Raw genomic sequence first — 25641 nt, forward strand, 5'->3', positions numbered from 1 at the left:
AAAAACAAATGCACTGCCAGTTATGCTTTCCTAGAGGGTGAATTTTTAGTAATTAGTTAAATATCGTGTTGTATTGCTAGCTTTTTGTGTGTGTGTGTGTGTTTATCACATTTAAAAAGCATAGTCTGTGTAGTTACTGGCTTTACATTAACTACTTTAGAATTATGTTTAGTACCCCAAATTAAGAATTTTGAAATGAAGTTATTAATTTTATAATTACTATTATAAATAGTGATTTCCTGTTGCACAAATGTCAAGTAGAACACTGAAATTTACATTTGTCTTAAAGGTCTTCTCAACTGTAAGGACTATCTAATTATTTGGTTATCTGGAGTAGCTCATAATCTTTTATCAGGTCTTACCACTGAGAAAGTGACTCTTGCCCAGGTGAGCACATGTTAGAAATCTAATGATTTTTCTGTTAGGGAACTTTTCCTGAAGCTTTGATTTTATTTTCTCCTTCTTTAGACCATAAGTTCACATTACTAAGTTGGGAAGCCAAAGAAACAGTCTACCATATTTCTTACCAAGTCATCAAAGTTGATGTAAGGGGTGGAGTGGAGGTGGTGCTGAAGCAGCAGGTGGTGGGGATAGGATTTCTCTGGCACTGTCCTTGGCCCTTTTTGAGTCAACTCTTTATACCCCGAACCACTTTCTTTTTAGAGGACAGTTACTATATTAGAGAGCTACCTTGAGCATAATTACATGGGTCATTCCCCTCCCACCTCACCCATTTCTACCACAGAGCTACATTCCCAGCCCTTTTTTATTTTTTGAGACAGGGCCTCACTACTACGTTGCTAAGGCTGTCCTTGAACTTGTGATCCTCTTGCCTCAGCTTTTTTTTTTTTTTTTGGTACTAGGGATTGAACTCAGGGGCACTCAACCACTGAACCACATTCCCAGCCCTATTTTATATTTTTATTTAGAGACAGGATCTCATTTAGCACCTTGCTGATGATGCTAAGGCTGGCTTTGAACTCAGCCTCCTGGGTTGCTGGATTACAGGGGTGTGCCACCATGCCCAGCTACCTTGAGCATTATTGTAGAAGAGTTAGGCACAACTGATGATGTCCTACAAGGGATCAGCAAAAGGTGGCTATGCAGCCAGTGACTGTTGGCATCACATATTTGTGAGGCCTTTCCTCTAACAAAATTTCTTGTTTCCAACTGCAAACGACCTAAGTTATGGAAAACTGTTCTGCATTACAATATATGCAATTTAATATAACAGCAGGTTTATAGCCAAGATACTGCCATTATTTGTGCTTTTTGAAATAATATAAATTTGGAATTTTTATGATAGCAATTCTGAAATTTTATTATTTTTCAATAGATTAGATAAATGGGAATTTTTGATAATTATTGGTCTCTAGCACTTAATAAGCTTCACTGAAATGTTCTAATTTAGTTGAAAAACTGGCCCAGGACATGTGAGCCTTTCTTTTCTGTTAAGAGATTGTTCTTAACCCAAGCAAATTATGATGTCTTCTTGTCCTGTATTTATTTATTTATTTATTTATTTAGCGGTGCTGGGGATCGAACCCAGGGCCTTGTGCTTGCAAGGCAAGCACTCTACCAACTGAGCTATATTCCCAGCCCTTGTCCTGTTGTTTTATTAAAGAAAAACTTCTAATTGAGAATGTGATTCTAGTATTTTATTTTATTTGCAGTATTAGAGATGGAACCCAGGGCCATGTGCATGCTAGGCAAGTGCTCTACCTCTGAGATCATTCTTCTTACATTTTTATGTTGGTTATTAATGTATAAACTTGATAAAGATGGATTTCCCTGTAAATTTAGAAGTATTACTACAGTTTATTTCACCATTCTGAAAATTGCAATTTGCTATATTTTCCTATTATGATGCCAAATTTTTAGTCATTTTGCAGGGTGACAAGCCACACCGCTTTACCCACTTAATCAGTTTTACAAAACCACATGTTAATTCTCCTGGCTGCACACAGTTTTCCATGGGTAGGTAGTAGCTGTCCAACCCTATACCTTTCAATTCAGTTTCTGACTGAGGGGCTTTTATGCAACCTCATTGACCTTCCAAAATAAAAACGCTTAGCTATTTAGTGTAAGGAACATTAGAAACTCTTTGCACACTTACCTGGTGGGGAAGTGTAAGTCATCCTTGATATGATGTGATTTAGTCTTTAATCTGGGACACCTTGGGCTGAATTCATTTTTAGCTGCTATGGAATAAATTTCTTTTTTTTTCCTTTCTTTCTTTTTGGCAGTGCTAGGAATAGAACCCAGGGCCTCATGCATACTAGACAAGTGCTTTAGTACTGAGATACTTTCCAAGCCCTGGAATAAACTGTCTGATCAGTGTGTGTGTATGTGTTTCTCTTTCTTTAATTTTTTCTCTATATAGTTTTGGTCTTTATCTTTTTAGTTTCAGAAAGTTGATTAATCCCTTCCTCCTTTCTCAAAATTTTATTTATTTATTTATTTATTTATTTATTTTTTAGTTGTAGGTGGACACAATACCTTTATTTTATTTTTATATGGTGCTGAGGATTGAACCCAGGGCCTCACACATGCTAGGTGAGCGCTGTACCCCAGAACCACAACCCCAGCCCTCAAAATTTTATTTACCATGTTTCTGTTAACAGTGGCTATTTTCAGAACAACTTGACAAGATTAGTTCCAAAACTTATGGAGTAACATGGGGATCATTTTTTTATGATGACCCTGGTGTATAAATGTATGCTGGTGGTTATTGTGAAAAATGTAGTAGAAAGACCAGTTTTGAATTTAGAATTGTTAGTCTTTTTACTTGGAGAATTTGAGGGACTTAAGAGTAAGTTAAGATAAGCAGGAATGACACAGCTTTTTTTGTACTTTAATATTTTAGAAAAGACCTATAAAAAAAGATAGAATTGTTCTGTGTGCCCCCCCACCCCTTTTTTCTTTTTCTTTCTTTTCCTTTTTTTTTTTTTTTTTTTTTTTTTTGCTATTGTGAATTGACCCAGGGGCACATTACCACTGAGCCATATCCTCATCCCTTTTCATTTTTTATTGTGAGACGAGGTCTTGTTGAGTTGCTGAGGGCCTCACTAAGTTGCCTAGGCTGGCCTCAAGCTTGTAATCCTCCTGCCTCAGCCTCTCAAGTCCTTGGATTACAGGTGTGCATCACCACACCTGGGGCTTCTGATGTTTTATGACAGCAGGAATTATGTACCATGTACAGTTGTGAAATGATTTGAAAAGCCTTACGCTTTCTATTCACTTGTTCTTAGCTTTTTCCCATGTTGCAGAGAGTGTAGGTGCTATGTGCAGGGATGGACTGTCAGTTCTTCAAGAAGATTTACTGTGGCCGAGTGGAGTCCTCAAAGATATAGGGCAAGTAGTACTTGAATTAAGCCTTGAGAGATTGCTGAAAGTAGAGTGAAAAGAGAGAATATACAGTGGGTATGAAATTATTGAGGAGGGACGTTTACAAGGTGTTTTCCTGGTGGAGTGTAACTAGAAAAGACGCCTGCTACAGGGGATGGGGCCATGATGGTTCCTGAAGACAGACTAATGAGTATGGGCTTTATTCTCTAGTCAGGGGTTATCAGCTGTTTATAGGGACCAGGTAAGCAACTTTAAATTAGTTTCAGGCTGCTTATAAGATCCTGAATGATAGCTGATACATAAGTCTGTGAATTGGGGAGAAAATGTGAGTAAAAACAGCTTTGGAGGGTTGTGTAGTTGATACATATTGCTGGCTAATAGTCTCTGTGAGAAGTTGTTTCTGGGTACTCTGATTTTTCAGTAGAGGCTGGATATTTGGATTTTTATGTGAAGTCTCTTGATTTTTAAGTGTTTGCAGTTAATATGCCCAGATTATTTTATTTTTATAATTAACAGTTTTAAAACACATTTATAGTCTTCCAAGGATAGTAACTTTATTGAATTACTTTGTGTCCTGCATAGTATTTTATTCAGTTGAATGTAGGTACTCAAATACTTGTTGATTTGATAATGCTAAATAAAAACTACTGTGGTAATACACACGAAGAGAAGAGTTACCTGGAGGAAGAGATAATACACTGTTGAAATAGTTGTGTGAGGTAATCAAGGCCAAGGGTAGGTTGTTGGTCATGTGGAGGGGAAGGAAGAGTGATCCCAGTGGTTGAACAGAGGAATTTTGAAATTTCTAGCGTAGATGTCTAGAACAAAGACATGTTTAGAGAACCTTTGGGGACGTAGAAATGGGGTTTTAGAGTAGATTAGGTGAGATGATCGAAGATGAAGCTAACCTGAAATCACTGAGAATATGGAGTGTGGAAAACAGTAAGGAAGTAGGGTGCTTAGTTACCCTTAGGAGATCGGGGACCAAGAATGCCCAGAAAAACAAGAAAGGAAATCAGAGAATGCTCTTAAGTAAAAATGGGCAAGTATACACATCCAGAAATGCTCATGGAGCAGTATTACTTTGGTAATTGGTAAAGTTGACAACAGAATGGACTACGCTGCCATGTTGTGTTTCCCCTTCCCATGCTGAGGATCGTACCTAAGGCCTTGCACGTGCTAGGCGAGTGCTCTACAACTGACCTGTACCTCAGCCCTGTACTCCGCAGTTCTGATCAAGATAGGCAGATCTGTGTGTACAGAGTGGGAGAATGTCTAATATATTGTTGACCTGAGGAAAAATTATTCAGGAGTTATAAAGCAGTAAGTTTAGTACTAACCTTAATCTGTATAAAGGCATTCAAATCCAAATTGTTTTGTGCATAGAAAAAGATTTGGAAGGGTACATAGTAAATGTACTTATAGGCAGTATATACTTTCTAATGTGTTTCTACATTTAAAACTAATAATTCAAACTACTGTTCTGTGAATGAGAAAACCAAGTTCTGAGGACATCATGGATTTTGGAGCCAAGACTCTGGATTCAAATCCAGAGTCCACTCTTTATTAGCGTTTGACTTTTGGGCAGGTAACTTTGTGCTCCGATTGTCTCATCTTGAGAGGGCACAATAGTACGCCTATTTAAGATTGTCGTGAGTTTTGGGCAGGTAACTTTGTGCTCCGATTGTCTCATCTTGAGAGGGCACAATAGTACGCCTATTTAAGATTGTCGTGAGTTTTGGGCAGGTAACTTTGTGCTTCGATTGTCTCATCTTGAGAGGGCACAATAGTACGCCTATTTAAGATCGCTGTGAGTTTGGGGTCTGTAGGATGTCATACAGTATCTGGCACAAACTAAGCGCTATTAGGAGGAGCCGTTGTAAGGGTCTACTGTCATTGACATCACTGTGAGTCATCAATCGTACATCAAGTAGGTGCTTTTTGTTATACAACTGTTTGGTGACAAGTGATGAGAGGACAGATAACTTGCTCTAAAAATGCCTTGACATAAAATAATGAATAGTTAGTGGGGCAAAGACTTCCTTTCTTTGTAGTTGCCCCTAGAGAAGGCATAAAGAAGAAAGATGAAGCTGGTTAGCATATATCTCCATCGAATGTTGTTTGTTATGAAAAATACAGTAATGCCCTTGAAAATCTATGGGTATTGTTATTACAAAATTATTTAGAATTTTTTTTATTACCAAAACCTGTAAGTATTGTTATAGTGAGTTTTTAATGTTATGACTTGCTGACCAGGGTGTTATTAATACGTCTTTGTAAATGGGACTTATTAAGAGTTGATTTTAAAATGATTTCTTACTCCCTCCCAGCACTGAGGTTGAACCCAGGGCTACATACCCTTTTTATTTTTATTTTGAGGTAGTCTTGCTAAATGGCTGAGGCTAACCTCAAACTTGGAGTCGTCCCGTCTCAGACTCACAAGTAGTTGGGATTATAGTCATGTTCCATTGCACCTGGATGATTTCTTACATCTCTTATACTTGGTCACTTTTAATCTTTATACCACATTGTAACCCATTTACATTAGAAGCAGCATAGTTGCTGGTCACAGTAAATCTGTTCTTAATTCATTTTTATTGGTGTCTACCAAAACAAATAAACAAATAAAAACACCAAACAAATAAAACCAAAAGCAACCTAATTTCCTCCATTTTCTGATCTTTGGGATTCTAATGACATGCATCACATGTTTGAAGTAAGCACCCAGTTGCATACAAAATGACAAAATGGACCTAACCAAATTCTTTACCTTAAGCTCTCATCTTTGAGTGTTCTACTAGAGTTGAAGCATTTGGTTAGTTGTCCAAGTTTTCCTGTTTTCAGCCTTGTGTACTTATAGAGTCATAAGACATTAAATATAGATGAGAATTCCAAGAATATTTAGTTTGGCCCCTCATTTTTCTTACAGATAGCTGTGCCCCAAAGAACTTAGATCTTGCCAGACATCCTGTATCAAGAATTACCTGTAAGGTCAGGTAATCTATCATGTTGGTGACCCTAGTGAACCATGTATACGGATGGTCATGCTATCCCATAGCATGGCTATTCCCATGACTCCCTGTAACTAGTTGAAAGCAGCAGTAATGACATGCAGTGAGGTTTGGGGGCAAGCCTTAAGAAGGCTTCGCAGCCTTTACTTTTTCAATCTTGGGAGCCCTGAGTTACTGCCATGCAAGAAGCTAGGTTTTACCTTGCTGAAGAGAACATGTAGAGAGGGAGGGGTTCCCAAACTATGTGGAGAGAGGAGACCTGAGCGTCCCTGTGTCCTTGCAGAGTTCAGGCCCAGGTGACTTGCCTGGTGAACCCAGTCACAAAAGCTACCACCAGTAAGAGTAGCAGAGGGACCATGCAGCTGAGCTTAGCCCAGCTTGCAAAGTCATGAATAAATAAAATGGTTGTTTTAATCTATTTTGTGGTGGTTTGTGGAACAGTAGTATGTAATAGAAGCAGATGACTTTATGAGTTATAGCCTCTAAGAACTTAGCATGTGTGATACAAATGGTAACAAGTGTACTTTTTTCAGACTACTTTTACTGAGATAGTTAAATAAGGATATCCTCTGCCTTTGGCCCCTATTTCCCTATAGTATTTTGAAATAGAGATAGGATACTGTTATTAAATTTAAGTGATACTTAAGAATGCAGTTATCATTATAGGTTGGACTATAATTAGATAATAATAGAAAGGTACCAGAATTAAGAACATCAACACTAAAGGGTATTATTTTACCTTTTTGACTTACCAACAGAGATCTCATGTATTTATTTTTCTGCATCATGGACTCTGTTGGAAGAACTGGGTTCTATTTCTGAGCCTGTTGCCAACAGCCAGGTGTAAGGATTTGGGATGTCCTTATGTGATAGATAACCCAGAATAATAGTGACTTGAATGGGTTGTTATTTCTCTTTCACTTCAAATTTTGGAGTGTAGGCAGTAGGCTGGTGTGATGTCTCTGCACTGCAAAGTCACCAGGGACTTGACTCCTTTCATGTCACCTCTTAGAAGTGTCTGGAGTATAGCCTTTGTCTTAAGATTATATAATGGCTCCTAGAGCCTCAGTTATTCTGTCCTGTGTCTCATGAAGCAGACTGAAGGAAGAGGAGACCATGGGTATAATCTCTCCCTTTGGAAAACACTTCTCAGAAGTGGCATGTTTTAACTTTTGTGTAGTGGTGGCTGGAACCTAGGCACAGTAACCCAGGTAGCTGCAGAGGAGGCTGGGAGTGCTGTCCCTTTGCTGAGCATGTTGGTGCCTAATATTCAGGGTCTGGTTACTAACCTTGTGAGTGGTTAATGAAGAAGCAGCCAGCAATCTTCCCCAGGTCGAGCAGTTTACAATGTGTAAATAACAATGTTGAACCACTTTGGATGGCAAATGATTGCATACTGAAGGCCAGCTCCAGTTGATGCATAGTGTTTGCCATGCTCTGTTGAATCCTGAGTCCCTAGTCTATTTTTTTTTTTTTTCTTTTTTTTTTTTAAGTTGAGGATTGAACCCAGGGCCTTACACATGCTGGGCATATGATCTGTACCTCCAACCACAGTTTTGTGAACTCAGCATGGTGACGATGTAGTAGAGGTTTTTATTTTGGGGAGAGTGGAGTAGTGGCATGTTCCCACTGACGTACTCCTTTGTGCGTTTTTCTTTTTTTGGGGGGAGGAGGAGGTTCTGAGGATTGAACTCAAGGGCACTTTCTTTACCAGGGAACTACATCCCCAGCCCTAATTTATTTTGAGACAGGATCTCGCCAAGTGTCTAAAGGCCTTGCTAAGTTGTTGAGGCTAGTCTTGAAATTGTGATCCTCCTGCTTCAGCCTCCCAGTCACTGGCATTACTGGCATGCACCATCATGCTCAGCTCCTCTGTACCTTTTTTATGTGTAGTTAAAGTTTGTAGTCTTTACATGAAAAGCTATTTCTGCTAGCCTTTGACTATTTTTTTTTCTTTAAAAACATTGTACCTACATTTCTTATTTTAAAAATTTGCAGTTTTGTGCAGAATGTTCTTCACACTGAAGTTGGGGGTGATGTGGAGAAATACTAAATTCCTTTTATGTGTATGTCAGAATATCTAGGTTATCCTCCGCTAAGAAAGAATCGCAGTTCTTAATGACTTGGTCACCAAGGGTTTATTTCCTGCTTGTGCTGTGTGTCTGTCATGGGCTGGATTAGCAGCCCTGCTCTTAGACTCTGAAGGGGGCTCCGTTTCTGTCCTTCCACCATTGCCAGGATTGGAAAAGGAACATGGTAGATAGTGCTCTGTTAAAAGTACTATCCAGAAGTAGCACATTAGTTCTATTCGTTTCATTGGCTAGAAAAAGTCACATTGCAGTACCCAATTTCAGGGGCACAAGGAAGTGAAACCCAATCATGAGTCTGGAGAGACAACTGGAAATACTTGTGAAGAGCACTGAAGAATGCTAATGATTGCTATAGAGGGTAACATCATTTTAGCCCCAAATTCTTATTTGGCTTTGGAGTATTTTTTGTTACCTATGATTAGATGTGACTGGTAGAGACTATTTTATTATAGCATTTTAATTAAGGTTGTTTTTAATATGCAATTAAATATAAAAGACATTTCCAGAGCTGGAAATAATAGAGGAAGCCTAGGGGTTTTGACTCTTGCTTCTTTCTCTACTGTGCTCCATGCTTTTGTTCTTTCTCCCATTCACGTACAAGGGAGGAGGGAAGGAATCAGATATTAATATTTCTGAATGATGAAGTGAGGTTATAGGTGACTTAAAATTTTTTTTTCTTCTTTTTTAGGATATGTTCCGTAAGCATGTGTTTTATCCTCAGTCAGGTTCACTTTGTGTTCTATTTATTGTCCCAGGAACATGTTAGGCAGAATCAACTTATTGAGCATCTACTGTGTACTGTACACTGGAGAGACCAAAATAAGATAAGATCCTTAACTTCAGTTCCTCACATGTCAGTGCATGTTATAGTAGAAGATTGTACAAAGTGTTGAGGAAGCTTGGGGAAGGCAAACCTTTGGATGAAGAAAAACTCTCTGAAGAGAACTGGGCAGGTAAGAAACTAGAACTTGGCTGGTATGTTTTAGATACTTCTAGTACTTACCAGGAGTTAACCATATTTGAAAAATTAACATGTGGTAGAATTGTTAGTTCCAGTTTTTAGGTAAAGGGGCTGTTTCAGGAAAGTCACATAGTGAGAGATCGAGTCAGAATTTGAGTCCATCTGACTCTGGTCTTGGCTTTTTAAGAAAAAACCTTGCCAGGTATGGTGATGTGCATCTGTAATCCCAGTGACTCAGGGGACTGAGGCAGGAGGATTGCAAGTTAGAAGGCTAGCCTAGCAATTTAGTGAGAACCCGCCTCAAAATAAAAAAAATAAAAAGGGCTGGGGATGTGGTTCAGTGGTTAAACACCCCTAGGTTCAATCCCTAGTACAAAGAAAGAAAGAAAGAAAAAAAAAAAAAAAAGAAAAAAAGAAAGAAACTAGTTCTGTGTAGGAAATCAGAAGGGGAAAGTATAAATCGGGATTTTTGAATTTTTACTGCAGACAGTAGGGAGGGGAGCCACTGAGGATGTTAAAGAGAGGAAAAATATCATGTGTGAATTGGAAAAGCAACCTTGGCAGCAGCCATAGAACTGGAACTGATGTTCTGTCACATGTGATTATTAAGTATCAAATGAGTGACTTCTGATTTTAATTTCTGTCACCAGTGGTATTCAGTGTAATGAACAATTTTAATTTTAGTGTAAAAGTCTTGTGCATTAAAATCACTACATTTATTCCTTAGGTAGTTCTTTTTGATGCTGTGCTAAGTGGAATTTTCTTAATTTCACTTATAAATAGTTGCTAGTATATAGATATATAACTGATTGTTGGTTATGTATTCTGTTATCTTGCTAAACTCACTTATTGGTGTTAGTAGTTTTTTATAGATTCTTCAAGATTTTCTACAGACAGGATCATGTCATCAACAGATACCTTTAGCTTAAAAATTCCAAATGAGGTTTTATCCCAGGACAAACATCTTTCAAGTTCTTCCTTCAGTTCTTGTGATTCTTTCTTGAATTGCCTGGTCTGTGTATTAGCAGTTGGCAGTCCGGCAAAGATGAATCTTTGATGTAAAAATCAATTAATTTTCTCCCTAACTCAGGTGAGTGTTAAACAATGACATGTTAGCTAATAGAAGTAGAAAATCTGTGTACAAGTGAATAGCCAGCCACCTTTCACTTGGTGAAGTTTTATAGTTTTCAAACAGCTGTGTGATCTTGGGCAAATGACTTGATTTCTTTGTGCTTCAGTTGTTCCTTCTGCTAAGTAGAATAATAACAGCACCAGTTTCTCAGGGTTGTTGGAGTTGACAAGTGACTGGAAAGCAGGTGGAATGGGGTCCTGTATTCGTATTAAATAGGCAGGGCTAGAGCAGAAGCAGTAAGAGGAAAGCTGCATGACCAACCTGAGTCAGGTCGTCGTAGTGTGAGTTCTGATGAGTGTGGCCCTTAATCTCTTTGAAGGAATAGATCCGTTCGGTGTATTCCGTCTTTCTACAGGGGAACGTGATGTGAATGTGGATGTGTAAGTTTCGTATAACTTGAGAGGATTCAGGGACCACCTGATGTGTATCCAAAAGTTTGAGGGATTCATCCTTCGTAGCCCCTGGAACAAGAGCATTTCTGTAAGCTGGAAGCTGTCTGGGGTGCAGGGAGGATGAAGTTTCTTTCTCCTCCTCGCTGGGTCCTTGAAGGGAGCAGTTTAGGAAGTAGACAGTATCATTGCTTTTTCTTCTTGTGTGAAAACTCTTCACAGTTGAAGTTCAAGAGAAGGTCCTCTCTTGTGGACTTGTCGTGTTTTAGCAGACTGGATGGTGTGTGTCAGAAGTGTCTATTAGGGTTGTGCCCAGGAATGCATGTTGAAGCATAAGCGAGCAGCAGTGAGGTGTTGCACAGCCAGTCTTGGGCTGCCGGGATTCAGTATTCCAAGTACAGTTAATAGGAAAGTAGGAGTGAAAAGCCCAAGGCTGCAGAGTGAGAGCTGCCACTCTCCACTCAGCTGGGAGGTGCTGCAGGCGTCTCCAGCTTGACCACAGGTTTTCAACATTGGGCCCCAGTGACTGGAGCACAAAGCTGCTGATATTCTTTGGTTTATTTATTTATCTATTTTTTAAAGGATGATGAGAACGGGAGTGAACCCAAGTGTGGACTTTTTTTCCTCCTTCACAATAACAAAATTTGTGTCATGAATCATCCTCCCTTTTTCTGACCTCACCCTCCTCTCATTTTTCCTTTGTGTTTGGAATATAGCTCCTTGTTAGCCTCCCTGGTGACCCTCCACTCCTTCAGTCAGCACTTCTTTCTGTTGAGCCCTTTGTCTTCCTTTCCTTCTCCCTGGCTGGTGAACTGTTGCTGGAAGAGCTGGACCTGGAAGCACTGCAGGGGTGGCCTGTGGTGACAGGTGTCCTGGGATCCTCCTTACTAGCTCAGGCTGCTATTAGAGAACAATGCTGGGTAAGAACTTGCCATTTTGAGTTTAAGAAAATTAGTTCTGGGTTTACATGCCAGAGTTATGTATCAAATGTTTATTTACAAGATCTCATTATATTTCTCAGTTGTAGATTTACTAATCCTGTTCAAGTTCATGGTGACTTTTCCTACCCAAGTTACGTAGGATACTTCTTTCAAGTAATTCTGGGAATAGGTTGGAACTTATTTGAACTTCGGTTAAAATAAGAATTTTAATTTAAGATGAGCATGATTTAGGATTATGTTATTATTTTAGTATTGTTTCCTAAAACTTTTGGAATCAAAAATTTCTCTCCTTTTCAGGTTGAGTCTGAATTTCTTCTACTATCATCATGTAACCCATGGATATTTAATTGTGGAAATGTTACTTTGTTCACTTTAATTTTACTTAAAAAAATGATATCTTACAAAATATTTGGAACATACTTTAAAAAAAAAAAGACACTCTTTTTTGCCACTCTAATGTATGCACTATTATTCTAATCTGTTTCCAGCTTTTTTCATGTGCATGTTTTGCTTTTATGGAAGTAGTCATGGTAGATATAAGATTTTGTTGCCTACTTTGCCTGTTAACATGTAAAAGAAATTTTTCTCTTTTTTGGTTTGGGGATTGAAAATGATTGTGTTATTAGCCTTCACAACATTTTTGAAGGGTGCCTAATTTTCCACTGAGTAAACTAGCCACACCATCTTTTGTGTCACCATCCTTTTTCTCTTGTTACCCTAGCACTCACCCCCTACCTTCTGCTGTATACAGTACTCTGGCTACCAGTTTTGTATAAAACCCTTTTTTATATTTTGAGTTGATTTTATAGGGCAGATTTCCACAGGCTGATCATTAGATTAAAAGAAATATTTTAGGATTGTCCATATGTCTTGACCAGAGTATGGGCTGTATTGTCCATTTGTTTGGTGTCAGATTCTGGCTCTGTAACTTTCTGGTTGTTGGACTTATATCAACTATTTAATCTCTGTGTATGTTTACTCACCTCACCTATAAAATAGAGACGATAATAGAATTCTTACATGCTGTTGTTATTGAGAGAATTAAGGAGTGTATCCAAGTTAAGAAAGCCTTAGAATATCATCTATTAATAATTCTGGTTCTACTAAATATAAACTCTTGCTTTCATTAAAACTTTGAGACCATGTGTAGTGGTGCATACCCATAATCCCTAACCACCCAGGAGGCTGAGGCAGGGTGATTGCAAATTCAAGGCCAGCCTGGGCAAGTTAGTGAGGACCTGTCTCAAAATTAAGGAATGGGGTTGTAGCTCAGGGGTGGAGTTCCACTGGATTCATCCCCAATTGCAAAAATAAGTAGAGCTGGGGGTCTGGTAGAGTACTGTTTAAAAAAAAAAAAAAAAAAAAAAAAATTGAAATGTCTGTCCTTCAGAAAGGACTATATCAGTTCACAATGTCAAAGGGCCAGTTTCTTTGAACCTTTGTCACGTATGTTGTGTTGTATTAAAATCTTTATTGTTCTCCTTTGCTTAATAATTAAAAAAAAAAAGCAGTTCTTCAGGTTTAATCTTTCACTTGATTTAGTAGTACTTTTGAACATTTAAAATTTTTGCTGTTTGAGCTGGGTGTGTGATGGCACAATCCCAGGGGCTTGGGAGGCTGAGGCAGGAGGACTGTAAGTTCAGAGACAGCTTCAGCAACTTTGTGAAGCCCTAAGCAACTTAGTGAGACCCTGTCTCAAAACAAAAAAAAATTAAAGAGGCTGGGAATGTGGCTCAGTGGTTAAGTGCCTCTGGGTTTAATCCTTGGTACCCCCCAAAAAAAAAAAAAAAAATTTTTTTTTTTAACCTGTTTGTATTTATTCTTTGTTGTTGTTGTTGCTGGTATTGGGAATTGAACCCAGGAGCACTTTACCACTGAGCTACATTGCCACATCCCCGGTCCTTTTTATTATTTTATTATTTTTCATTATATTTTAAAGTAACAATTTTTTATACCTTTATTTATTTTTGTGTGGTGCTGAGGGTGGAACCCAGTGCCTCATATGTGCTAGGCAAGCACTCTACCACTGAGCCCAGCCCTTCCTTTATATATATATATATATATATATATATTTATTTTTTATTTTGAGATATGGTCTTGCTAAGTTGCCTAGGCTGGCCTCAAATCTGTGATCATCCTGCCTCAGCCTCCTAAATCAGTGTGATTATGGGTGTGTGCCATTGTGCCTGACTAATACTTGTATCTCTTGTGAATTGCCCAATCATGTTTTATTCATAGTTTATTGAGGGAATAGTGTTTTTAATGTTTTTTCATATTATTAATTTAAACTCTTTATATAACATGAAGACTTTTGCTCAAAGTATTTTGCCTCATTTGGTTATGTAGAAATTATCTTTTGTGTAGTAAAGTTCCCTTAGCTTTTTTTTTTTTTTTAAACAAAACAGAATTTCTAATGTTTTCAAAAGTCAAAGCATTTGATAAATGTTCATTTTCATTCCCTTTCTCATTACTAGAGCATAGTACTGGGAGGAGACATAGTTTATCGTGTCATTGTTTATTTGGGTGTTAATTTAGGGTTAGTAATATCTATTTCATCAAAAAATATTGAGAAGTCAAATTATTTCATAAGTTTAAATGAAAAGATTAAGCATTTGAGGCTCAGATGAACATGCTATTTAAGTAGATCAATTTCTTCATTTACTATATCACTCATATCCTAATTTTCTCTAGCTCATTGCCTTTTCTCTTTGAATATTTAATTGTATTGGCAGCTGCTCAAGGAGCAACCCTATGCGTCCACAGGTCCTGGACCTCATCTGCCCGCTCTGTCTTCAGGTGATGGTTAGAGCTTTTGGGGATGTCATGTGGGAGTGAGGGGACCATGGAGTGGGGAAGGGGAGTGGTGAGTTAATACAAGCAGCAGTATTTGATTAATTTTACTACTGACAAGATTCTGATGCCCAGAATGTGCCATCGTGCAGAATCTTACTTTGTGTTTGGTGGAAGGGCACGAAACCAAAAATGTGAGAGCATGTAGGGAGTCTATTGATGATAGGAATGATTTTTCCATATACAATAATTTTTTTTTTTTTTTTTGGTACCAGGGATTGAACCCAGGGGCACTTGACCACTGAGCCACATCGACAGCCCTATTTTGTATTTTATTTAGAGACAGGGTCTGAGTTGCTTAGCTCCTTGTTGAGGTTGGTGTTGAACTCATATCCTCCTGCCTCAGCCTCCCCAGTCTCTGGGATTACAGGCAGGTGCCATGGCGCCTGGCTCTACATACAGTATTTTTGTTAAACCTGATTTGAGTTATTCTCACCATTGACTTTGTGCTCCATATAGGCATTTCTAAATTACTTTAACTTTAATTCAATTAGAACAAAAATTCTGGGATTGAAATTTGTATAGAATTTTATTTATATTTGGAAATAATTATGATAAAGTGAAAATAAAAGATAAACTTCCCCATTTGTGTACAATGAATCAAAATGCAGTCTGTAAAAATAAAAATTGAAATTAAAAAACGACAAACTTTTGCATTGTGTCTTCTGAACACATTTGTTTAACCAAATTTCGCAGTTCATTATAGATGGTTCTTCGAGGGGACACTATTTAATTTGGTTATAATAGAACAGTAGACTTCTGTTTTCCTTGTAATCCAAAGCCTGGGTTTCTAATGGACTTGTCCTTCTGCCTACAAGTATGAGTGATGCAATTTTTTTTTTTTTTTTTTTTTTTTTTTTTTGGGTACTGGGAATTGAACTCAGGGATACTTGACCACTGAACCACATCCCCAGCCCCTATTTTGTACTCTTTTTAGAGACAGGGTCTCACTGAATTGCTTAGTGCAACTCAGCGGTTGCTGAGGCTCGCTTTGAATTCATGATTCTCCTAAGCCCCTGGAATTACAGGTGTGCACCACCACACCTGGCTGCAGTCAGTATTTTAGTAGAGGGCTGCTGTCTTGATTTTATCTTAAACCTTAACTTTTAATTTTATGATTCTGGATTTTAATGGGATTGCCATTACATTTTAGATTTGGAGGCTGTTTTGTGGAAAGTGATACTCTGTAATCAGGGTCCTGAATTGGTAAGATTTTATAGAATACCAGAATAGAAAAAGTAATTTATTGATTTAGCCTCTAAGGAAGCAAAGTCTATCTAATAGATATTCTTTGGGTACTGAGTTATAGCTCAGTGTTAGAGCGCTTGCATAGCACGTGTGAGGCACTGGGTTCAATCCTCAGCACCACATAAAAATAAAAGTATTGTGTCTATCCACAACTAAAAAGTATTTTAAAAAATAGGTATTCTTTGGTAACCCAAGACCACTGTTAAATCATTTAAACTCACTTATTAGTTTATTAGAAAGACAGAAATAGGTTTCAGTTACATAATGTTTTTGTTTGTTTGGTGCCAGGAATGGGAGACATCTGGCCAGGTTCATGGAGGATTAGAAAGTTGGAGGAGGAGAACTGTGTAATGAGCAGGAGGATGAGTGTCCATGATTGTAGACGCTGTTTTGAGGCTTGGAGAAGGTGGTTTAAAAAAAACTGACAGCGGGGCATGGAAGTGCATGCCTGTAATCTGAGTGACTCAGGAGGCTGAGGCAGGAGCCTCCTTGAATTGCAAATTCAAGGCCAGCCCCAGCAACTTATTAGTGAGACCCTGTCTCCAAAAAAAAAAAAAGGTGGGGGTGTTTTAAAAATACCCCTCTTATAAAAAGAAAATATAAACTTCTATAAATATGAGGAAGAAAAATCAGTTGCATCATCTTAATTACACTTACTTAAACGAAAACTTTCCTTTGTTAAATGGAAGAAAAGAGTCTCTGGTTGGCAGACTGAGACCCAGGTAGGACATTTTTGGTCCACATTGAAGACCATTTCAGGTGTTTAATAATTTGTTTTTACTTCCTTACTGCAGAGATTGGAGATTGGAAAGAATTTACTGGTATAATTAACCTAAAAATTTAATGTTGTGATGCAGATTGATGTGTTTTTCCCCCTTTGTTGTGTATTCTGTTGCTTCATACCAAATTGGTTTAAAAATAATATAAAATTATAAAAATGTACTTGTTGGGTTCTTTAGAATGAAACACCAAAGGGAGAAGTTCCTTTAAACGGTTAGCAAAGAGTTAACCTTGAAGGCGGACTCCCAGACTGTGGCAGGATTCCGGGTCTGGGCTTTTGAGAAATCCATCCCACTTTTTTAAGATGCCTGCTGTTTGTCGGATCTACTTTCTCTAGTGGTGCTTCTATCTCCTCCTCCTTCCCCTCCTTTTTCTTGTAGGCTCTGAGGGCTTGTGATGGTGGTGGGGAAGGAGAAAGATGTGTGTGGTTGGAGAGTTGTTGCCCTGGAACTGGCAGAGTCTTAATGCTCCTTGGATTCTTCTTTCATGGGCACCAAGTTGGCAGGATGTGGGTGGGAGCGGCCGATGCTGCCTGAGTTACCCAGTGGTCCTGCCGGGTTGCCTTGCTCTTCCTAGTGATGGGAGCAGATTTCATAACATGACTTCGGTGTGAGATGTAAACTGATGATGAAAAGTGCCTGAACTCCAATGCCCTAAGGATGAGAAGTTTTGGTTTCTTTTTGGAGGATCATATTTTTGCATCTGCTTCTGAAGTATACTTGTCTTGGAGTGTATTGTTGAAAATAAAGTCAAAGTGAAAAGAACTGTTGTCTTTAGAATGTCTTTTTTTTTTTTGGCGGTGCTGGGGATCGAACCCAGGGCTTTCTGCTTGCAAGGCAAGCACTCTACCGACTGAGCTATCTCCCCAGCCCTAGTATGTCTTTAATGGTATTAGATCATTTAATCTGATCGCACCACTTATACAGATGTATTTTTTATTGTGGAATCAGATTTAGGTTGGTAAATGAGGAAGGAACAAATAATCAATAGTTTTGTATTCTGTATTTGGAAGTTGATTGATAAAAGGAATGGGAATAAAATAGCATCTCCCTCACTCCTTTGCTTCTCAGGGTTTTTCACTTAGTGTCATAAGGAGTTTTATTTGCTATGCTAGAATAAAAGCATTTTGAGTCTGATTCTGTATGAATCATGTGTATATATGAGCTGTACTTCTGTAGAGTATTTAAATGGTAATAGTATCTTTTCCTTTTTGTTTTTGCAGCGCTGGGCGAGTGCTCTGCCACCGAGCCGCACCCAGCCCTGGTGGTGGTAGATCTTAAAACCCAGAGCCTGTGTAGATCTTAGAACCCAGAGCCTGTGAGCCCTGGGCGAGTGCTCTGCCACTGAGCCGCACCCAGCCCTGGTGGTGATAGATCTTAGAACCCAGAGCCTGTGTGCGCTGGGCCAGTGCTCTGCCACCGAGCCGCACCCAGCCCTGGTGGTGGTAGATCTTAGAACCCAGAGCCTGTGTGCGCTGGGCCAGTGCTCTGCCACCGTGCCGCACCCAGCCCTGGTGGTGGTAGATCTTAGAACCCAGAGCCTGTGTGCGCTGGGCCAGTGCTCTGCCACCGAGCCGCACCCAGCCCTGGTGGTGGTAGATCTTAGAACCCAGAGCCTGTGTGCGCTGGGCCAGTGCTCTGCCACCGAGCCGCACCCAGCCCTGGTGGTGGTAGATCTTAGAACCCAGAGCCTGTGTGCGCTGGGCCAGTGCTCTGCCACCGAGCCGCACCCAGCCCTGGTGGTGGTAGATCTTAGAACCCAGAGCCTGTGTGCCTTGGGCGAGTGCTCTGCCACTGAGCCGCACCCAGCCCTGGTGGTGATAGATCTTAGGAGTCTGAGATATGATATTCGTGTGGTTTGAAAACTCAAACACTTTGAGGTGTACCTTACAGATTTGAGGATTTTTAGCACATTTCTTCATGTTTAGTTCTATTTTAATTTAAGACAACAACAAAGCAACCCAAGAAATAAAATCTCTTATTCCTTAAGTAACATTTTAACATATCTCTTCTGGTAACCTGATTGCCAGAATTTAATTAGATAAGGAGAAAAAAAAAATTAAAAACCCAAAGTTTATTACAGTTCTATATTGTTTTTAGAGAACTTGTTTTAAGCTGAAAGAAAATCATTATGTTGAGTTAAATACTTGTTCTCTTTTTAAGTCAAACTGTATTAGATAGCGGAGGGTTAATGTCATTAACACACAACTCATTTACCTCAGGTGCAATAGTTATATGTTTTTCTCTTACAAAATATTGCAGTATATTTTAATTATGATAAACCATTTCTTCTAGATTAACTTTCATTATAGATTAAAGAAAGAGGTGGTGCCTTAGTTTATAAGTAGCAGTTTGATTTTGTTAAGTAATAACTGAATTGGCCAAAATTGTACACACTGTAACCCCAGCTGCTGGAGAAGCTGAGGCAGGAGGATTGCAAGTTCCAGGCCAGCTTGGGTAATTTAGAGGGACCCTGTCTCAAAATTAGAAACAAGATGGGTTGGGGACATAGCTCAGTGGTACAGTGTCCCAGCTTCAATTCCCAGTACTGGGGAGCAAACAGTGCATGTTATATGTTCTTTAGGGCTGTTGATTTGGAAATAGTGTATTCCAACAAAGCAGATTGGAAATGGAATAATCAATAGTATATTTTTCTAAATAAATAGTTACTGTCTCTAATGTACTATGTCATACTTGTTATGAAATCTTTGTTATAGTTGTATGGTTGCTTTTTCCACATGTTTAAACCTTAACCTATACAGAATGTAAAATAGTGAAGGCCATGATGTGGATGCATTCTTTCTAAACCTCCCAAATGCCTGTTAAATAATACTAAACCATTTTTTCTTTACTTATTTTAATCACAGTGTGTAATTCAGGTGTCAAGTTATTGGTTACCTATCTTTTGGTTTGAGGGAGTTTTGTACCTTATTTTTTAATGTTTTGTTATTGTTGCATTTCATGGATGATGGAAAGGTGGGTCTGTGACTGAACAGAAGCCTGGCGTGTGATGCTTTTGTCTGTGTGGCTAGCACAGCACTTGGTGCTCTTTGTGGAGTGGATCTGAATATTCTGTGAACAGTCACACTAATTTGTTGAACTACTGTTGATGACATGCCATAATTATAAAAATGTCGCTATATGGAAACTTCCTCATGACATAATTGATATTTTGGGGAAGTAAATCAGTCTGTTCTTAGATGTTTTATTAAAAAAAAAAAAAAAAAGAAAACTGAGAGCTGGGGATGTGGCTCACTGGTAGAGATCTTGCTTCACAAACCAAACCAAAACAGCAAAACATGTCAGCTTCTGTTTCTGGAGTGGGATGTTATTACCCAGAGTAGTATATGCCACAGGCCATACTGCAGTTGTCCTTTTTAGCTGTCACCTGTCTGCAGAAAAGGAGAAACTATCTCCACAACCTCCAACAGCCTAAACAAAAAACCCTTTTTGTCTGATTGAAAGAATGGCTTTGCTGGGCATGTGGCACATGTCTGTAATCCCAGTGGCTTGAGAGGCTGAGGAACGGGGATCCTGAGTTCAAAACCAGCCTCAGCAAAAGTGCTAAGCAACCCTGTCTCCAAATAAAATACAAAATGGGGCTGGGGACATGCCTCAGTGGTTGAGTGTCCAAGTTCAATCTCTAGTACAGAAAAAAAAAAAAAAAAAAAAAAAAAAAATTGGGCTGGGGCTGTGGCTCAGTGGTGGAGCACTTGCCTGGCATGTGTGAGACACTGGGTTCTGTCCTCAGCACCACATAAAAATGAAATAAGTATAAAAATGGCTTTAAGATTTTCCTATTATTATTTTTGATGTCTCACGAGTATCTTCCAGCATAGGTTAAAATCAGGCATGTTTCTTCTAGTTTTATTTATTTATTTATTTTTTTTTTGGTACTGGGGATGTAATCCAGGGGCTGTATCACTAGCCCTTTTTATTTTTTATTTTGAGATAGGGTCTCACAAAATTGCTGAGGCTGACTTTGAACTTGCAGTCCTCTTGCTTTAACCTCCACTTGCTGGTATATGACTAGAGTTCATTTTTATCTACATATTTTTGTTCTGCTACAATCCCAGTGCTCGTAGTTTTGCATAAACATTTTTTGTTTTTACTACCTTGTTCTATATAGTAAGTGATAATTTGTTCCTTTTTGTTTCTTGTATTATAAGTAAGCTTTAAGTTCTTTCTTCTTTCAAGTTCTGGCAGATTAAAAACAAACTATTAATTTTATATTATAAAAAGTACAAAGAAAAAGACAAGTAAATCAAAATGTAGGATTTGAAATGTTTATACCATTAACATTATTAAAACCTAAAACAATGTAGAAAAAAGGTCTGATTTATTTTCATATTTATGATCAACTATTAAAATCAAGAAACCCCATATCAATATGGAAATTTTGGCTGGTGGAAGTGCTGTGGATTAGTATATGGTTACAATTTACTTTGGCATGGAGCGATGATCCAGTCCTGTAACTTGACTTATTTAGTTGTCTACAAGTACCCCTTAAATGGTCATAAAGCCCAAGATGATTGATTATCCTGGTACCTTGGGAGACAAAAAGATTAAACTTAAGTTACTTTATGGGGAGAATTTTATTTCATGCTTGCGTTTTTCATGGGAAAATCAGTATTCTTTGAGATTTTAAGTCATTAAAAGTTCTTACTAACCATTAGTATACATGATTGAAAAAGGTGATATAGAGCCCAGAATGTTTAAAATAAAAATCAGTAACTCTTCCTCATTCCTTAGCATCACTCCAAAGGAAACTTTGGCATTACTGTGACTAAGTAACGTGCTTGTTTTATAATTCACTTTATGATGGATTTCTGCTCTGATAAGTGGGGATTTGGCTTCCTTACATCTACTTTCCCCATAGATAGATCATTTTTAGTTTCTCTGCAGTTTATACATTAGATCTTTCTTTCATGTTTGTATAGATTGCCTCTCTTGATTTCCCAAGTAGTAATTTTTCTGCTTTCCTTCCTTTTAAAAAAAATTTTTTTTAGTTGTCAGTGGACCTTTACCAAACCCAGTGCCTCACACGTGCTAGGCAAAGTGCTCCACAGCCCCAGTCCTCCTTTCTTCTCTATGTCCTTCTGTTATTTTCTTCCTTCCTTTTTTTTTTTTTGATACTAGAGATTGAATCCATAGACTCTTTATCTTTGAGCCACATCCCCAGCCCTTTTTGTTTTTTTATTTTGAGACAGGGTCTCACTAAATTGCTCAGAGCCTCATTAAGTTGCTGAGTCTGGCTTTGAACTTGGGATCCTCCTGCTTCATTCAGCCTCCCAAGCTGCTGGAATTATGGATGTGTGTCACCTTGTTTGGCCCCTTTTGTGATTTCTACTTTGACATTGTCAAAGGTTTTAGTATTCCTACTCAGAACTGTATTCCTTTATGTTATGACTTGATTTTAATAATCAAAAGCCAATGAGTAGTTCTTAAGTTATTGTGATTTTATGATACATAAACAAGAAGCATATCCCATTTCTTTGTATTGCTTTTTGGTTTGAGTCTCTACTTGCCTTCTTCTTCTCATTTTTCACTATTCTTTCTTGTAATTTTATCAACTTTTCCATGCCAGTAGTCTTTACTACTATGATTTGGTGCATCTCAAGTATCCTCCCACCCTCTAAAGGCTTCTTTTAGCCCTTTTTTCAGATTGACTAGATGTCATCTGGAGCTGTTGCCTGCTCTTGTGCTGGACTTCTTTTGTGCCATTTGCACAATGCTGCTTCTGTTCCTAGATCTTTCTACCTTCTTGAGTTTCTTCCCTGTTCTAATGAAGTACATTCTTAATATAAATATCTAGGAGCAATATGGATAGACTTTTGAATCCTTGCTTATTGGAAAAGTCCTCATTGGCTTTTATAGTTGGTTTGTATTATTTTATCCAAATTCAGCTAAGTTGAAAGCTTAGAAGCTTTGCTCCAGTATCTTTTGGTATCCATTGTTGTGGATGAGGAAAGATCTGACACAGCATGATTCTTTTTCCTTTGTGGGTGATGTCTGTTCATCATGGAAGCTCTTGAAATGGAGTTTCACAAGATAGCTAGATGTGGTTCTTTCTATTACAGTGAACTGAAGCCTCATTCTCTTCGGTTCTTAGAAATAATTTTTTTCCCCTCTTCCTCCTTTTTTTAAATTTTTTTTTTTTTTTAAATTTTTTAAAGCAGGCATCTCCCTCTGTTGTTCTGGCAAACCCTGAACCCAATTTTTGTTTTTTATCTTGTTCTCAATGATATTATAGTCTTTTAACCAGATATCTACTGATCCTTGGTTATCTCTCAGAATGAGAATTAGTAGAAGGGTTCACAAGAAGCTTTTGGGAATTAATGACTATCTGGCTTTACTTAGGTGGAAGCTGTTAATTATTCTTCTCTGTTCTGACGTTTAGCCATCAGTTGTTTTATCCCAGAGGGCCAGCTTCCACACCAGATTCCCTGGATATTTCTTCAGAAGAGATTGTTTCATTTTATCTTATTTTATTTTTTGGTTCCGGGGATTGAACTCGGGGCACTCAACCACTGAGCCATATCCCCAGCCGTAGTTTGTAATTTATTTATTTATTTTTTGTGGTGCTGGGGATTGAACCCAGGGCCTTGTGCATGCAAGGCAAGCAACTCTACCAACTAAGCTATCTCCCCAGCCCTGTATTTTATTTAGAGACAGGGTCTCATTGAGTTGCTTAGGACCTTGCTTTTGCTGAGACTGGCTTTGAACTCTTGATCCTCCTGCCTCAGCCTCCTCAGCTGCTGGGATTACAGGCATGTGCCACTGTGCCCTACTATTTTGTTTTTTAAATAATATTTTTTTCTTATTTTTAAAAAAAGTTTAATTTAAAGGGTCTATTATTAAAGGAAGATAAATGTGTGTTTGATTTGCTGTTTGAGCAGTTCAAATGTGGTCCTTTCAGCTTTTAAGCTTTATTACATTTTAAAAAACTATGAATATCTAGATGTTTGTTTAACCAGTATTTTGGAATGTGTTGCGTGGAAGTGTAGTAGGAGTTTTAGGTTATGAATGAGGTAACTGGGCTTTTTTCTTAAATGTATTTTTGTTGTTGTTGTTGTAGATGGACACACCACCTTTATATTATTTATTTATTTACTTTTTTATATGGGGCTGACGATCAAACCCAGGGCCTCACATGTTCTAGACAAGCGCTATACACTGAGCCACAACTCCAGCCCCAGTAACTGGCTTTTTAGGAAATCAGGGGCTGGGGTGTAGCTCAGTTGTAGGGTGCTTTCCTCAGTCTACATCTCAGAGGTAATTATAGGTAGCTATTTTGTACCCTTCTTGACTTTCTATTTGTAGGTACATATATGTACTAGTAATTTTTACAGTGATGAAATAATTTAGTATATATTACTTTTGTCACTTCACAGTTATTTTGGGCATCTTTCCCTTTTAGCATTTATACAGCTATCTCATTTTCCCCCCCAAACTTCATCCAATGATATGAATCAAGTACCTACTTAATACCAAGGCCTGTTTTATAGCCTTTATTCCCCCCTCCTCAGTACTGAGGATTGAACTCATGACCTTGTGCAGCACTGAGCTACATGCCCAGCCCTCCAAGGACCGTTTTAGATGGTGGAGATTCAGTGGTTTATAAGAGACTAGCCCCTGCTATCATGGAATAGCATTTCATTCTTGAGAGTGACAAAATGAATGTTATTACAGGTAGCTAATTGTAGATAGTGAGAAATGCTCTCAAGAAAATAAAATGTGGTAATATATTGATAGTATGTGTTAATTTTCTGAGAGATGGTAATGTATTTGGCTAGGGTTGTTGTAAAGATCTGTATGATTCAGTCACATTAAAATAGACTTGAATGAAGAGGCAGTTTTGAGAAATTTTAGGAAGAACACAGTTCATTGTGAAGGATGTGAAAGAATGAGCATGTGGTGCCCCTGAGTACACCTCAAGAGACCTTCCCATCCTCTGAAATAAAAGGCTGGTGCTTTTGGCAGTGAGGAGAGCTTAGATCATGTTGGGAGGTGCTCAGGGGCCTGATCGTATAGTGCCCTGCATGCTGTGGTAAGGAGCTGGGATTTTATCAGTGCAGTGAAGGCTTCTGGAGGGTTGTCAACCTGGGGACCAATGAGATTGTCCACGTAATCTTGGCTGATAAGACTTAGGGCAGGATAGTGGCAGAGGAGAAGGGTGACCGTGAGTGTTTGGAAAGCTACACTGGCCAGATCTGCTCAGGATTTGATGAGAGGAATCTGAAGGGAAGGAGAATTAAAGTTGCCTTGTAGATTTTTGGCTTCAGCAGCTGGGTGGATAATAGTGTCATTTAATTTACAGTTTGAGAGTTTAGTAGAGAAATAGGTTTTAACCTAGATTGGAGGCTCCCTAATTAATCATTTCCCTATTTATGCTCATTTAGTTGCTTTCAATTTTATTGCTTTGTAGTGAACATCTTTGAATATTTGTACTTGTGGAAATAGTCTAGAAGATAAATTCCTATGTATAAAATTCTCTCCCCAGAGAGTATATATACATGGGCTGATATGTAGCTCAGTGGTAGGCTCTTGCCAAGTGTGCATGAGGCCCTGGGTTCTGTTCCCCAGTACCAGAAAACAAACAAAAACAAAAAAACAAAAAGTGGGTTTCAGGATTTGAAGGTGCCGACCAGTTGCCCTCCAGAAGTGAGGTGTTTGGACTTTCACATCAAGGCATGTCTTTTCCCTGATGTCCTCACCAACAGCATGTACTGACGGGAGAGGAAGGGAATGGGGTGCCGTCAGTCAGAGTTCTAATAGAATTTTTTGTTTACTAAGTCATTTGGTATCCTGTTCCCAGAAGAAAAATAAGCAGTTATCTTTTAGTATCCCCAAAGTCATGCATGTCTGTAGCTGTGGTTTCTTCCAGTTACC

General features: G+C 38.5%; 1 protein-coding gene across 19 annotated transcripts in view; it reads left to right on the forward strand.

The window, feature by feature from the left end:
- KMT2C (lysine methyltransferase 2C) overlaps positions 1-25641 on the forward strand; it is a 266222-nt gene that overhangs the window by 3250 nt on the left and 237331 nt on the right. For 2 of the 19 annotated variants that reach the window (XM_079151024.1, XM_079151025.1), the window contains exon 1: positions 5172-11851. The exons of the other annotated variants lie outside the window; for them this stretch is intronic. The gene's annotated coding sequence lies outside the window, so the exon portion shown is untranslated. Of the gene's footprint in view, positions 1-5171; positions 11852-25641 lie in introns of those variants that run through there. 19 annotated transcript variants of the gene reach the window in all.

Source organism: Sciurus vulgaris, assembly GCF_902686455.1.
Source record: "Sciurus vulgaris genome assembly, chromosome: 8".
NCBI lineage: Eukaryota > Metazoa > Chordata > Mammalia > Rodentia > Sciuridae > Sciurus > Sciurus vulgaris.